Source organism: Lepidochelys kempii, chromosome 6, assembly GCF_965140265.1.
Source record: "Lepidochelys kempii isolate rLepKem1 chromosome 6, rLepKem1.hap2, whole genome shotgun sequence".
Classification (NCBI taxonomy): domain Eukaryota; kingdom Metazoa; phylum Chordata; order Testudines; family Cheloniidae; genus Lepidochelys; species Lepidochelys kempii.
In genome coordinates this window covers 31,357,044-31,372,232 of record NC_133261.1, presented here as the reverse complement: position 1 = coordinate 31,372,232, position 15,189 = coordinate 31,357,044, and the positions used below count along the sequence as shown (strand labels likewise).

The window sequence follows — 15,189 nt, the reverse complement described above, 5'->3', positions numbered from 1 at the left end:
TAAACATGAGCTTAACTGCTTTGCTGAATTGGAGCCTAAATTCCTACCTTCCTATATAGTTCAGCAGCTAATAAATTCAGACTCTTGTAACTCTTAAAGAGAAAATATGTTGTGTCTAATTCTGCATGTATCTCCCTGAGAAAATGAGTCAAACAAAAAAGAACTCAAATTAAACTCAGATTTGCTCATTTGTTTTCCATTAGTAATCTCTTTATGTGAAATTTAACTTATCTGGAATTTTTTTAAAAATATGAAATCTTTACCCCCAAATTAGAGCAATAACTTTAATCCCCCTTTCTCCCTTCAACTTTTTCTAAATTTTAAATTAACAGTATATCTTAGCTTTTTAATGTTGTTTTCTTAAAATTACAGCACCTAGCAATACCAAAAATCTTTTGTAATTTTAAATGAGTGAATCCTTGTGAGAACGTGTATACCATGTCTTTAGATCTGTAGCAGGAAGTCAGCCAAGAAGGTGCTGGGGAAGGTTATAGGCAGATGCTTTACTGAAGCAGAGAAAGAGACAAAGTAGCTTTAGACTGCTCCTGGGACAGGGAGTCTTTTTGTTCGGTAGTTGTACAACATCTTGTGCAAAGGGGTCCGACTCTATGACTTGGGCTTCTAGTTGCTACCATAATACAAATAATAATAATAATAGTAAGGATAACATAGTTTTCCTTTTTCTAATAAAGTCTTTTGTCTAGTGTTAGAAGAAAAGCAATTGATTCACGTCATAATCCAGTCCAGTCCCCTGCACGCATGGCAGGAGTTAGTATTATCTAGACCATTCCTGACAGGTGTTTGTCTAACCTGCTCTTAAAAAACCTCCAATATTGGAGATTCCACAACCTCCCTAGGCAATTTATTCCAGTGCTTAACCACCCTGACAGTTAGGAAGTTTTTCCTGATGTCCAATCTAAACCTCCCTTGCTGAAATTTAAGCCCATTGCTTCTTGTCCTATCCTCAGAGGTTAAGAAGAACAATTTTTCTCCCTCCCTCTTGTAACAACCTTTTACGTACTTGAAAACTGTGTTAATGTCCCCTTTCAGTCTTCTCTTTTCCAGACTAAACAAACCCAATTTTTTCAATCTTCCCTCAGAGGTCATGTTTTCTAAAGCTTTAATCATTTTTGTTGCTCTTCTCTGGACTTTCTCCAATTTGTCCACATCTTTCCTGAAATGTAATGCCCAGAACTGGACACAATAAGCCAGCTGAGGCCGAATCAGTGCGGAGTAGAGCGGAAGAATTACTTCTCGTGTCTTGCTTACAACACTCCTGCTAATACATCCCAGAATGATGTTTGGCTTTTTTGCAATAGTGTTACACTGTTGACTCATATTTAGCTTGTGGTCCACTATGACCCACCCCCCAGATCCCTTTCCACAGTACTTCTTCCTAGGCAGTCATTTCCCATTTTGTATGTGTGCAAATGATTGTTCCTTCTTAAGTGGAGTACTTTGCATTTGTCCTTATTGAATTTCATCCAATTTACTTCAGACCATTTCTCCAGTCTGTCCAGATCATTTTGAAATATAGTCCTATCCTCCAGGTAATCTCCTATAATCTCCAGGTTAACTAGTATAACACTATTGTTTTAACTAGATGCACCTATTGGATTGTGACAACTTTTGCTCCACGCTGACAGAGCCAAGATAACAATGTCATTTGGAAGATATTGCTATTGTTGTCTCCTTTTTGGCATCACACGTATCCCATAAATCTTCCAAAGGAAAATAAACTGATCATCCAAGGCTTGCAGATTCTGGAAGTTTGTATAGATAACATCTGAGTTTTTGACAGACAAGGTCGGTGAGGTACTATCTTTTATTGGACCAACTTCTGTTGGTGAAAGAGACAAGCTTTCAATCTAAGACAGAACTCTTCTTCAGATCTGAATTTCTGGGAAGTCAGAGGACAATATCATGTAGGGTTAAAAAGTTCCAATGCCAACTGAGGCTGCTGAATTAAAATTTAAATAAAGAAAAATTAATGGTACAATCAATTTAGCTATTGATTTTAGGACGTGATTGATAAAGAGGGTGAAAAGATCTAGAAAGAGTGAGGTATGATTGATGTACCACTGTGCAGAAAATAGAACAGATGCATTTCTTCCATATGATGACATTTTGCAGCAAGTTTATACCTAATCTATCCTCAAAGGACCAAGCTTTTCCTAAACTGCTTAAAACTGAGCTCCCTGTAAGCAGAAAGCCTGATTACCTATGCCATTCATACTGCAAGCCTTATACATCAGGGCCTCAATGTTGGAAGAATGTTTGAACATCAGGGTGGTGTTCCAGGATAGGGAAGGCCTGAAAATGTAGGGTGGAGTCCTGCAAGTCCTGCAGAAGGACCAGAGTGACAAAACGTGAATAGTCTCTCAGCATTATCCACCAGGCCTTAAAAAAACAGACATCATTGGAGCTGTGGGAAGAAAAGGGACGTACCTTGCCGGTAGCCATTAATTATTTTTCTAGATTTGTAGAAATTCTATTTCTTACTACATTCACAAGTCAACAGGTAATAGTAAAGTTAGAAGGCATTTTTGCTTGTTTTGGAAGAAGTAGTCACTGAAAATGGGCCAGTGTGCCAACTCTGAATTTCAAGCTTTTAGGATGCAGTCTGATTTGAAGTGTTTTACTTCCAAACCCAATTGTTCACAAATGTATGCACTGGCAAAGAGAGCAGTATAGATTGTTACAAGAGTTCTACAACTAAGAGAGGGCAACCACCCATCAGGAGCTCATCAGCTGCTTAGGGATTAACAGATCAGACCCCCATCTCATTTACCAGAGTAACAGCAGCTCAGGTGCTTGTGTGTCAACAAGCTAAGAACAATGCTACTGATAGTGATCTTAGAGGTAAATCTTCCTCCAAACCAGTCCTGCTTAAAAAAAGTGCAGTTGAGACACGTCAAATCTAAGATGCCTCAAGTTTTCTGTAACTATTAGAATGCAGCTTTGCCATGTTTAAACCAGGAGATCCAGTCCTGTTAAAACACAGTTAAATTGTTGTGTATGACCTTTGTAGCAATGGTACTCATGCCAGAGTTTCAGTGAAAAGGGACAATCTTGCTGAGAACAGCGCTACACCTGTGCAACAGGAGACTATATCCCCTATGGGATTTGATAATCCAAGAAGTGAATCAACTGGACAAAACTCTCCTAAAGGCCAGAAGATTATCACATCTGGTCAAGTGGTGATGCTATTGACTCATTTGGATATATAATTTAAGACTGCTCATATATGTAAAAAGGTTGCTGGTGTTGAACATGTGAGGCTATGTGCATTGTGTATTCAAAAGTGTAACATGAAAGGACCGGGGAAGATACGAGGCAGAAGTTTTATAGTGAAGAGAAACAGAGAGAGAGAGAATAAATAGGACACATCCTCAGATGGAGTAAATTGGTGTAACTCCACTGAAGTCACCTCCTACACAATGAGATGTGAACCTGTGAAGAAACATATTTTACTGTCTCCCTCCCAATAATTAATCATGTTTGCATTAGTTCAACAATCAACACCATCACAAACTGTCAACACTCTCTCTCTGCAGGACTGGACTGATCAAGGAATTACAGAGGGGCTTTTAACTTTTACATTCAGTATGTCATTTCCAATCCATGTTTGTAGTGATGAGTCTGTTACCCGGTGGCTGTTTTATTTTCCATAGGCCACCAGTTTGTCAGTCTCAGTTCAGTTCCTAGCAAACTATTGTGCACACCACACAAAACCAGCATCCCAAGGACACCAATGGGTCCTTGTGCTGTCCATTATAGCAGAGAACCCAGAATTATACAAGTATGGAGAATGAACTCTACTCTCTTCAAGAGGTGGTTTCTCTATCTCAGGACTGAGGCATACTGTCAGGGTAACATGAATTTCACTGCTGCTGCTCTCTGCCATAGGCAGGGATGTGGGAGAGGCAAATTATTTTAGCAGCAGTTTGAACATTCTGGAGGGCATATGACTATTCTATGGCTAAACAGAGGACTGCTCCCACATGCAGATTTTTCTCCCCACTCTTACCCTGAGTAAATGATGCTAACTGTAATCAGTGCGGAAAATACTGTATTTGCCACTGCATTTATCATGGAGTCAATTATTGGGTTGGGAGAGAAGATGCAGTGGCAGGAACTCACTGTTTACACCTGTGGGGAACTTTATAATAGATGTAACAGCACTCTGATGAATATAAAGAGCACATTGATATACGTAAACCCTGTAAAAATTCTCCCCAGCTACTGTAAAACCCTGGAACACAAAACACCACTTCGTCAAGGAAAGTCCCTTCCCCCTGCTGTGTCTTGATACATCTACCATTCAGAAAAGTGCTTCTCAAATGTTGGATGAGGTAACTGCTTCAATAGCAACACTGCAGCATTTGTCAGTTTTCAAGCCATGAAGACTCCTGCAAGTTGTAGCCCAGTTCAGGGTGTTTAACCTTTCATACCTTTGCCTCCAGGGACTGTTGGTGTGCAATTTTGACAACAATTTCTCCCCTTAACAAGTCTGGTTTTACAATACTGAAAACGTATTGCATCCATTCATATTGATAAGTGTCAAACAATGATCTCTTTCTTTGTTTTTGTATTAGGCTGTCCTGTAGCTGGGACAGAGAGCTTAATTTATTCTTAATTACCTGCAGGTCTGCAGTATTTTTTTTTTTTTGAACACACAACAGTGCTAGCAACAAGACAAAACACAGAACACAAAACACAATTTCTATTGTGACAGTAGATTCATAGTATTGGGTTGCTCTTCAGCTCGCATCAGCTTTTCCGGAATTTCTGAAAGGCAAAAAGAACATGTTTCTACCCCTTTTGGGGTGGCAGATTATTGCTTAAAATATTTCTTTTACAAATAGCCTTGCTGATTGCAGGCAAAACAGAGGAATTACCCCCATATTTTCCTGTGTTTGTTCTATAGGCAGGCCAGGTTTCAATGGCTTCTATCTTTTAAGGGTTATGGGGAAATTATCCCACTGTTTAGTCATTAAATCCATGAGGTGGGGTACCTCAGTTCCCCGTCTTATACAGCAGACCAAGTTTATAATGTTTTTCCTGCTCTGTTAAGCTTTAAGTTTATTTACAGGTAATAGCTGAGAAGCATCATTACCATATGACCTAAAAGGATTTTTCCAAAAATCATACACACTATGATTGTTACATGGGTACGTATTATCATTAGAGTTATTAAAGTTATCTTGTTATCCCATGCCTTTTATTTAGACAATTTGTTTGCTGACCAGGTATGTCCTTTATCTGCAGCTCCTTTGTGCTGCTAAAAGAAAAGGAGTACTTGTGGCACCTTAGAGACTAACCAATTTATTTGAGCATAAGCTTTCGTGAGCTACAGCTCACTTCATCGGATGCATACTGTGGAAAGTTCTTTCCTTCCTTTAGCAGTTAGGTAATTTGCATATTCACAGCCGCTTCCTGCTTGCTTTTGGATTTAAAGCCATCAGCAGCTCAGAGATTTTATCTTAAAAGGAAAAGGAGTACTTGTGGCACCTTAGAGACTAACCAATTTATTTGCGCATAAGCTTTCGTGATGAAGTGAGCTGTAAGCTCACGAAAGCTGATGCTCAAATAAATTGGTTAGTCTCTAAGGTGCCACAAGTCCTCCTTTCCTTTTTGCGAATACAGACTAACATGGCTGCTACTCTGAAACCTATCTTAAAAGGGACACAATCAACTTTCACCAGAGTTTTGATTACTTTCAACTTTTAACTTCTGCTTCCAAAACACACAGCAATCTGAAAAAGAAAACCCAACCTATTGTGGCTCCCTTTGGAGTCCCCATTTTAATTAGGTAGCATGGTATGTTTGCATTTCTTTTGCCCCTTCGACAATATACCCTGCACATGTTCTGGGGCAAATGCACATTCCTTCCATAGTTTAACTTCTGTAACATTATCCATATCAATTTTTACATAAGGTGCAACTATTTCTTTTGTGCTTACAGAATTTTCATGTACCTTTATCAAAGTGACAGTCTGATTCATCAAAGCCATTTTAAGACTCAGTGTTTCTAACATTGTTTCTTTTTGTTTTGTGCACCTGACCCCTGCTGTTGCTTCAGAGGGGCACTGTCTTTTTTCATTTCTTATGGTTTTTTAACTACAGCTCTCATCTGCTATTTTGTTACAAAAACAAACAAACCAAACAAAAAGAATCTAGAATTTTTTCCTATTCTCCTGATTTTGACTGCCCTGCCGCAGCCACTACTTAAAAACATTTTAAATTTTGTAAAGCATTGAGTTACCTCTTAAGGATGAAATGCCAAATCCCAAAGCCAAACAACACTAATCACCTTTGTTTAGCAAAAAGGTCTGTCAGTTTTGCAACTTTGAATTAAAGAGTCAAATGGATTTTTAGTGGCATTATTTAAAACAAAAACAAAACCAATTGGTCCTTAGAACTTTACATATTTACACACACACAGATAGATACATACACATTTTCTTTCCCTTAACATCCCTTCCACACTGCTCTGTTTTTACATCTTACATTCCCTTTATACATTTGAGGCAGTTAAGCTCCAATAGAACCCCCTTATGTTCTTTTTGCAATTTTGACTAAATTGTCCAGTCAAATGATTTTAATCAGATAGTTTATTTTTGTCTGGCTTATTTACACACATTCCTTTGGAAAAGGGCCCATTTTTACTTCAGAATGGCTGCAAAGAAACCAAGAATGCTCTTTCTCTAACACTTTTCCTTTTTAACATTTTCACAAAGTTTAACTGCTTAATTCTCTCCAGCCTCTGCAGAGTTAACTTTTCACTCTCTTTTCTCTTCGTATTTATGCCTGGGGGTGCTGTACATAGGACCTTCTCCCCCTTCACCAGCTGTAATGGCTGCTACCTGTTTAGTGGCAAAGCCCAATTTTTGTCTCAGACTCTTAATTAGTGATGCACAACAACTATGATTTGCAGGTGCTCTGCCCTGCTTCAAGGTTAATTTCTTTACCGTACCTTCAAGCACATGATTCTCTCTTTCAATTTTCTCAGAGGCTTTAGCTTGGTCTGCCAGGAATCTTTCTCTCTCTCTGCATTCCTGGAGTGCTTCTTTCACTATTTCCAGCTGACTCTGGGTATTTGTAGCCAGCACCTTCCAATTGTCTGCTCCCTTTTCTGTTTGGTTTAGCTTTTCCTGTAAAAATGCCTTTTCCTCTTTACATGAAGACAAGCGGAGGTAAGAATCCTTACATGCCTCCCACAACAACCAAATTGCTGCTGCATCTCTTTTGGCAGCACTAGAAGGTTTGTATATGAGGATATACTGAGCAAATCAATCCTCTAGGTCTGAAATAGCGCAGACATCAGCTAGGGCTTGTTTAGTCCAAGGACTGTGCCCAAATTTTTGACGGATTTGTTTAAAAGGTGTACTTTTTTTAACAAAAGGTGAGGTTGTCCTTCTGATTCCATTCCTCCCTCTGGTACTGGCTTGCCCTGTTTTCTTTTAAACATCTTAACACAGGTATTTCAATCTCTTTGTCACTCCTGGTATTATTCAGCGAGTGACACAGCCTAGATTCTGAAATCGTAGCTTATCAGATTTCCTCATCACATCTGGCATAGGTCAGCGAGTGACACAGCCTAGATTCTCTGATCCTGCTACTCCTTGTTCCAGCAAGCAGCGCTGCCTGGCCCTTTGGCCTTCTTGTTGCCCCTGATACTTCAGTGAATAATAGAACTTGGATTCTGTAATCGTAGCTTAGTAATATCAGCTCCGTATATTTTACCTCTGCCTCCTGGAGGCCAGAAGGCTGGTTAACCAAATGGAAATGCTGAACTCAATAGAGCTGGTGGTGTGCACACCAATATTTACAATAACTGAGGATTTTTACCAATATTCCCCCTTTCGCAATTCTCCACCAAAATGTTATACCAATAAAATAAAAACCAGCAGGATCTTATTAAAGGGGAAAAGGCAAAATGCCACATTTATTGTGAATACAAAAAGAATCATAGTAAGCAGTTAGTTATGGCTATAACATTCCATTCAACTTCATATTTATTCACACATTCATTCATACACACACACAGGTTCTGCAAGGCTGTTATCATAGTTACCAGCCTTAGAGTTGCTCATGCCAAGCCCCTGGCCAGGTGGCCTGGACGCGAGGAGGGAGCAGAGCCTTGCCAGATGCACATCTGACACTCCTGGAAGGTGGTTTGCAGAATCAGACCCCAAAGTTCTCAGTTTCTAGAGTCCATTTTTATAGGAATTTATTCCTGTGCCAGTCTATGGGAATTGCTTCATCATGCTGTTGCTGAATCAATCAGCAGATGGCACATTCCTGACGGCTCCGTGTTGTTCTTCGGTTCTCCCATCCTTGAGGCTGTTGGGTGGATTCCAGTCTGTCCTCCGGGGGGTCCTCTGGTTGTTTCCACTTGATGCCTTCTTTGGCCGATGGGCACTGGATTCTTAGGCTGGCACCTCCCTGATCATTCAGATCCACACCAAGCATCCACCCGCATACATCCTCTATCTCTATTTTAATTATAATTGTTAACAAAGCGAGATAAATACAACAAACGGGCGGGGGGTCTCTCTGTGCTGTTTCTATTGTTACAAAGTATTGCTTTCAGAACAGACTCTGTCTTAGGATGTACTAACACAATTAGCAGCTTGCAAGTTTCACACAGAGAGGGAGAGAAACAGTACCAAAAACCAAGAGACCTCTTAATTAGTTTCAGAGTAGCAGCCGTGTTAGTCTGTATTCACAAAAAGAAAAGGAGGACTTGTGGCACCTTAGAGACTAACAAATTTATTTGAGCATAAGCTTTCGTGAGCTACAACTCACTTCATCGGATGCATTCAGTGGAAAATACAGTGGGGAGACTTATATACACAGAGAATATGAAACAATGGGTGTTACCATACACACTGTAACAAGAGTGATCACTTAAGGTGAGCTATTACCAGTAGGAGAGCAGGGGGGCGGGGGGGACTTTTTGTAGTGATAATCAAGGTGGGCCGCTGGTAATAGCTCACCTTAAGCAGATGATGAGGACAGCTGCCAGTCATACTGCACTTTCTGCTGCCCCAAGGCAATGAGCTGCTGCTGTGTAGCAATGCAGGCCCACGTGTGCCAGCACCCAGGAGACGTACGGTGCATACTCCTGTAGTAGGACCATAACTTGGTTGAGTTGCCAAGTCCTCAAATCTTGATTTCAAGTTCAGAAAATCCACCATTTACTCTAATTTAAACCAGTCACTGGCCTGTGCCCCCATGGTGCACAGGAAGGTAAACCACCCCACCTCCTCAGATCTCTGAAAATCTAACCTGGTGAAAAAATCTTTTCTGACCCCCAGCTATGCAATCAGTTAGACCAGAATACCTGGGAAAGAATGTTCTGTAGTAACCCAGAGCCCTCCGCATCTTCACTTAGCCTTGTAAACTAGTCATTGTGGACTCGCTGTTTAGATTTTAGAATTACAGATGGTTCACAGTCTTTGTAGCACACACAATAGAAGTTTAATGAACTTTAATTCTTAGGGTGAATACTTGATCTAGTTTTGTTTCCCTCTGAACACTTTGTAGACTTGAGATAATTTTCTATCATAGTGTACCGTTAATAAAATACATTAGTGATTTTCCCATAACTGGCATATCACAGTCTTCCACTTGAAAGTTCTTACTTGTGTAAACAATAGTTTTAAGGTATAAATCCTGTTTTGGGACTAAAATTATACGCAGGGGAATATTTCAAATGAAAACATGGATGTTTTTAAGAATGTGATCACTTCAGTTTTTTTTTTAAATTTGTTAAGTATGTTTGTCTCAACCTTCAATAAGAGCTGTTTCTTTTTTATTCATCTTCCCATCTCAGTTAAAGTTACTGGACAAATAAATTTTAAGTTACACTGAAAATGTTTTCTCAAATTTGATAATAAAAGAAGGCAGGACCATTTTTAAAAATTGAAAAACACTGTGAACAAAATGTCATAGTCCAGTGATAACCAATATTTTCTTTGACAACAGTTCAGAGTTGTGTTAGCCTTATATTTATTGGTCAACTTCATTATACAAAATATATACTTCTAGTTCTCTTTCACATAGATAAACATGGAGCCTGAGATTTCCAAAACCACCTAGGAGATTTGAACACTCAATTCATATTAAAATGAATGGTAATTGGGTGTGGAAATCCTCTAGCCAGCTTTGAATCTCTCACCTGGATTGTATGCATCCTACTATAAACTTATTCTGTCTCAGATGTCTTTATTAATTAATACATACCTAGCTTTATTTATGTATGCAGTGTTGGTGTAGCCGTCTGTCCCAGGATATTAGAGAAAGAAGGTAGATGAGATAATATCTTTTATTGGACAAACTTCTGTTGGTGAGAGACAAGATTTCAACCTTACACAGAGCTCTTCTTGACTTCGGAAGCTTGTCTCTAAGGGTCTCCTACCCATGGATCAAAGTAAAGCAAATAATGCAATAAACCAGAGAAAAATACAATCTCTACATTGGGAGTCATTAAACATTTACAGCCAAGTACAAAACACTTTAGAAGAAAGATATGTTTTTCCACAGCTAGCCTTCTATATAAGTTAGATGAGTCACTTTTGGGGGAACCTCATGGACAAGGTCTTCATTTTACATTGGAATTAACAAAACTGCACATTTAGAACCTGCTCTTACAAGGTGCTGAGTGAGCATGCTCGGCTTCCTTGAGACCATCCCTGTGAATAATGATTGCTCTAAAGACTCAGGGCAGGTCTACCCTCAAACCATGGCAGAGGCAGCTGCAGTGCTTCAATGAAGACTCTACTACAGGACAGGAGAAGCCCTCCACTAGAGGCAATAGCTACATCAACAGAAGAAGCCCTCCGGTCAACATAGCGCTGTCTACACCAGGAGTTAGGTTGGCCTAACTGCATCGCTCAGGGCTGTGGCCTTTTCCACACCCCTGAGCGACACAGTTACACCGATGCAAGTTTGCAGTGTAGACCTGGCCCGTGTCTCTGTAGAAGGGGGTCCATGCTTTGTGAATAAGCCAGGGATCATACAGGACAGAAAGCGCGACATAAACACCAAGTTGTTATTATCATTAGAAACCATTATCCCTCTTGCTGGGATCACCCTCCTCTCCCCCATCACAAATAAACCATGTCTGAGGAGGCAGCTGTTTCAGGGATGCCTTTGCTGGGTCAGTTCAGGCAAGAGGTTCTCACGCTGGATGAGCCGCTGGGACCAGCCGCAAGTTGCAACCCCCTCAACCCTACCCGCGGCTCCCAGCCTCTGCAGCCAGCCAGCCACCCAGCCAGCCAGCCGCGCCGCGCCCCGCCCCCGGGCTCCCAGTCCACGGGCCCAGCAGCCACCGCCTCACTCCCCGCCGGCTCCCAGCCGCTAGGACCAGCAACCCCCGGGTCCCAGGACAGGGGGAAGCACGTGCACGCCGGGGCCAGGCTCCGCCCATGGGCGCGGGGCGGGGCGCTCGGCTGCGGGGCGGGGCGGGGCGCGGCTCAGCCCGTGCGGGGAGACCTGCCCCGGCCCAGCCGAGAGGTGAACCAGCCCCGCCCCCTCTGCCGGCGCCGCCACGTACCTTCTCGCCTCAACCCTGCTTGAAACCTGCTTTCCCTGCCGCGCAGCCTAACCCGCGGCCCCGCGGCCGCCCAATCAGAACCCTCCGCGATGACCAGAAGCGGGTCAGGCGCCGCCAATCGGCGCTGCCCCGCAGGCGGGTCCTATTGCTATAGGAACCGGAGCGGGGTCTGGCGGAGAGCTGCTGCTGCTGCTGCTGCGGGTGCCGGCGAAGCGGCGGCGGCGGATTCTGGTCGCGCTGTCAGGAGCGGCTGCGGAGCCCTGCCCGGCACGGCCCCTGCCCGAGAGGTCTCTGCGCTGGGTCCTGCCCCTGGCGCCCAGAGCGAGAGGAAGGTGAGAGCCCCGAGCCTGGGCGCGGGAAGGGAGCGGGTGGCGTACGGGGCTCTCCGCGCGGTCCTCCTGCCTCTCGGCGCCCGGGTCCCGGGGGAGCGGCCCCCGCGCGGGGTTTCCCCACGCTCGGGCTAGCAGCGTCTCCTGCCCAGCGCGATTGCTGGGGGAGCCGTCGGGCTTCCCAGAAGAGCCCCGAGATGGGGTGTGTCCAAATGATGTCTCGGGATGGGACCGCGAGACGCTCCATGGGGACTTGGGGGACCTGAATGCCAGGGCAGGAGAGGACAGGCTCGGGGGGGAATCGGGGCTGGCTGGGGCAAAAGAAAACGTAGGCTGAAGCTCAGCTAAACTTACCGAGGTCTGCCCCTTTGGGGCGCAGGCTTCCCTAGGAAGGCAGTGCCAGCCCCAGCCCTGGGGGAAAGTGCTACAGAGCTGGGACGGAGCAATCCTGCTTTGGCAGGTGCAGCGGACTAATGGGTCTCGGGTTGATTTCATTTATGGGATTCTCTGAAAAACTCCTTTTCTGCTTCTCCTACAAGTTGAGGATAAGGGCTAATAGTGCTTTTTAAAAAACACCACCACCAACAACAAAAAAACCCCTGTAGGCCTGATGTGCTACCAGATATCTGAAATAAAATATAGATGCTTATCTTGTTACCTGTCTCAACAATACGCGCTAACTACCTTGCATGGTCAAACTCCTGCTTTACAGTATAGATAAGCACAGTTGACTTTACCCTGTGAGCAGAAAATGTTTGTATTGAAAATGGTTACATATGTTATAATGGTAAGTATGTAACAAACTCACTTCTCCAAAATAGGCTGGAGAGATGAGAGAATTTTTAGTACATGTCAGAGAATGTGACTTTTCTGGGTAACAGGGAAATTTTAGATAACTAGCAGATATTCTTAGGGACCGATCCCTTAAGTTCTTATGCAAAATAGATAGTCGTTACTCATCTATGCAATCCCTACTGAAGAAGAAGTGGGTCTGAAGAAATGATACTTGAGCAACCCCTGGTTGTGTGTGTAAGCAGAGCTAGTTTTAACATAGTGGCAGGATGGTTGCTTACCCTGCAGCAGATGACTGTTGATTGAGGGTTTATTGTGCAATCACAGTGTGGGCTGTGGTTTTCCAGTTCTTCCAGTAAACCAAAAATCCCCAAAGCTGCTGCTCTTAAAAATGCTACGATTTTATAGTGTAATGGTCCAAACCACTGCAGCTTACAATAGTGCTACTGGTGTTGTGGGCAGATAAGGTAGAATGCTGTAGTGTAAGTCTAACCAAGTATGCAAAGGAAATATTACAGAAGAAAAAGTTTAATAGTGTCTGTGAAAATGTCAGTTTCTTTCCAAACTTTCACAAGAACACAACTGTTCCTTTCAGAACAGTTTGGGTTTGTGACACATTTCAGTGTGGGTGGATTGGGGTTCACACTGGCACTACCTGTGATTTAAATATTATTTGTGGGAAAGATAGCATCCAGTATTTTCAAGCTCAAAACATCATAGTAGCTAAGAAATTGTTCCAGTTTACCACTGAATGAGATGACATGAAGGTGGTTTACTTAAAAAAAAATTAAATTAATAATCAAAATGGTCCTACAGTGGCCTTGATGCTGCAGCCATTCTGGCCCAGATCCCCGGCCCAGACAAGCAGGGGGAAGACTCTTACTCCCAAGGTTATATAGCAGTGGACGAACCATTCCTTAAGGTTTACTCAGGCCCAATTTCTGGAACAGTTCTTATGTCCATTACACAATACCCTACAAAGGGTGAGGAGAAAATCTACATGTTCCACTCAACCCCATCCGGTAGGTTACCACACAGGGAACTTGTACAGAGCAAGGTACCGCGCATGCAGTGCACTTATTACGCAACAGAACTGCCCTAGTTCTACAGGACAGAATCTCTGCATTTAGAGTAAGGGCTATATTTTCCCATTTGTATGTGAAATGTCTTTGGAATCAAAAGTAATTCAGAATTGATTATTATGAAAATAAAGGATATAAACACCTAAACCTATGTTTAAACAATATAATAATCACAGAAACCAACAAAAGCAAGGAAACACAAAATTAAGGATTGCATTCTCCCCCTTTGGTCTGTACATAACTTTCACTAACATTGAGCATTATGCATGCAATTTGTGTCTAATTTATTTGCTTAATGGAGGGTTTGATTAAAAAGCAGTTTGAACATCCAGTACAAAAGCAATCAGTATAAATTTGTTAGTTGTGGCTTGATGTTGTTATGTGGATTGTTAAGTAATCTTTACCTTGGCACACGAAATTATGTACAAAAACAAAATCTGGGCTCTTAGCTCATTTTTACATTCAGAAACACTACAATCAACTTTGTTGAAGTCTCCCCGTAAAGAAATCTTATTTAAAATGACTAATATAAAATAAGAAAGGAGTTTATAATAAACCATTTAGGTTTTTTAGACATTCTAGACCTCAGATACATCTATACAATGCCAGTGCAATCATTGTAGTTGTACAGGTAAAAGGGAAACATTTGGCTCACTATCACAAACTTATTTTACATATCGCAGATGTGAAAATATTGACCCTTATTTCTAGCGATATGCTGACTAAACAAATGCTTTAAGAAAGAAAGATAATGTAGTTCATTGCTAACTTAAAAGCCCTTCTATCAGGGTTGCCATAAATTGAACTTATGTACATCAAAGGTGTTTGCCTAGTGATGTCTTGTACTTCTATCTTTTTATTTATTTGCTCAGTAGCCAAAATAAATATCACAGAAGCTCTTGTAATATACATATTTATATAATATACATACTACACAATCTACATCTCTATATGTACTATTGGGGAACATTCTGGCTCTGGAACGGCTTGCGTATAGCTAAAGTCACTGTAGAGCATTTAGTGCCATATCCTGCTCCTATTGAAGTTGATGACAAAACTCACATTAACTTGAGAGGGACCTGAATTTGGCTCTTACAATGTATGATTTAAAGGTCACTTGAAGAATTAAACAATTTTTATCACATTAGAACAGTGTCAACTGTAATCAAGTCCAGATGTTTTTCTACATAATAAATAGCAGTTTAGTAAACAGGCGTATGTATTTTATGACTATATGTATAGTGCTGTCAACGTATGTTGTGCTTTACAAACAGAACAAGGCATGTTCTTTCTGCTGATTATCTGAGAAGAGTTAGCCATCCTGGAGAACCAGTTGAAAGGATGAATCCGCTTTGGACAGCAGTCATGGCGAGGGGAAGGAAGGACGAATAAGAAGATGCAGTGAAAAACTGTGGGAGAT

At 41.8% G+C, this 15,189-nt stretch overlaps 1 protein-coding gene across 2 annotated transcripts in view; it reads left to right on the top strand.

Annotated features, from left to right (window-relative positions):
- The first annotated feature begins 11,705 nt into the window (after positions 1-11,705).
- Positions 11,706-15,189, top strand: part of NUCB2 (nucleobindin 2) — a 48,296-nt gene continuing 44,812 nt past the window's right edge. For both annotated transcript variants that reach the window (XM_073347384.1, XM_073347386.1), the window contains exon 1: positions 11,706-11,898. The gene's annotated coding sequence lies outside the window, so the exon portion shown is untranslated. The remainder of the gene's footprint in view (positions 11,899-15,189) is intronic.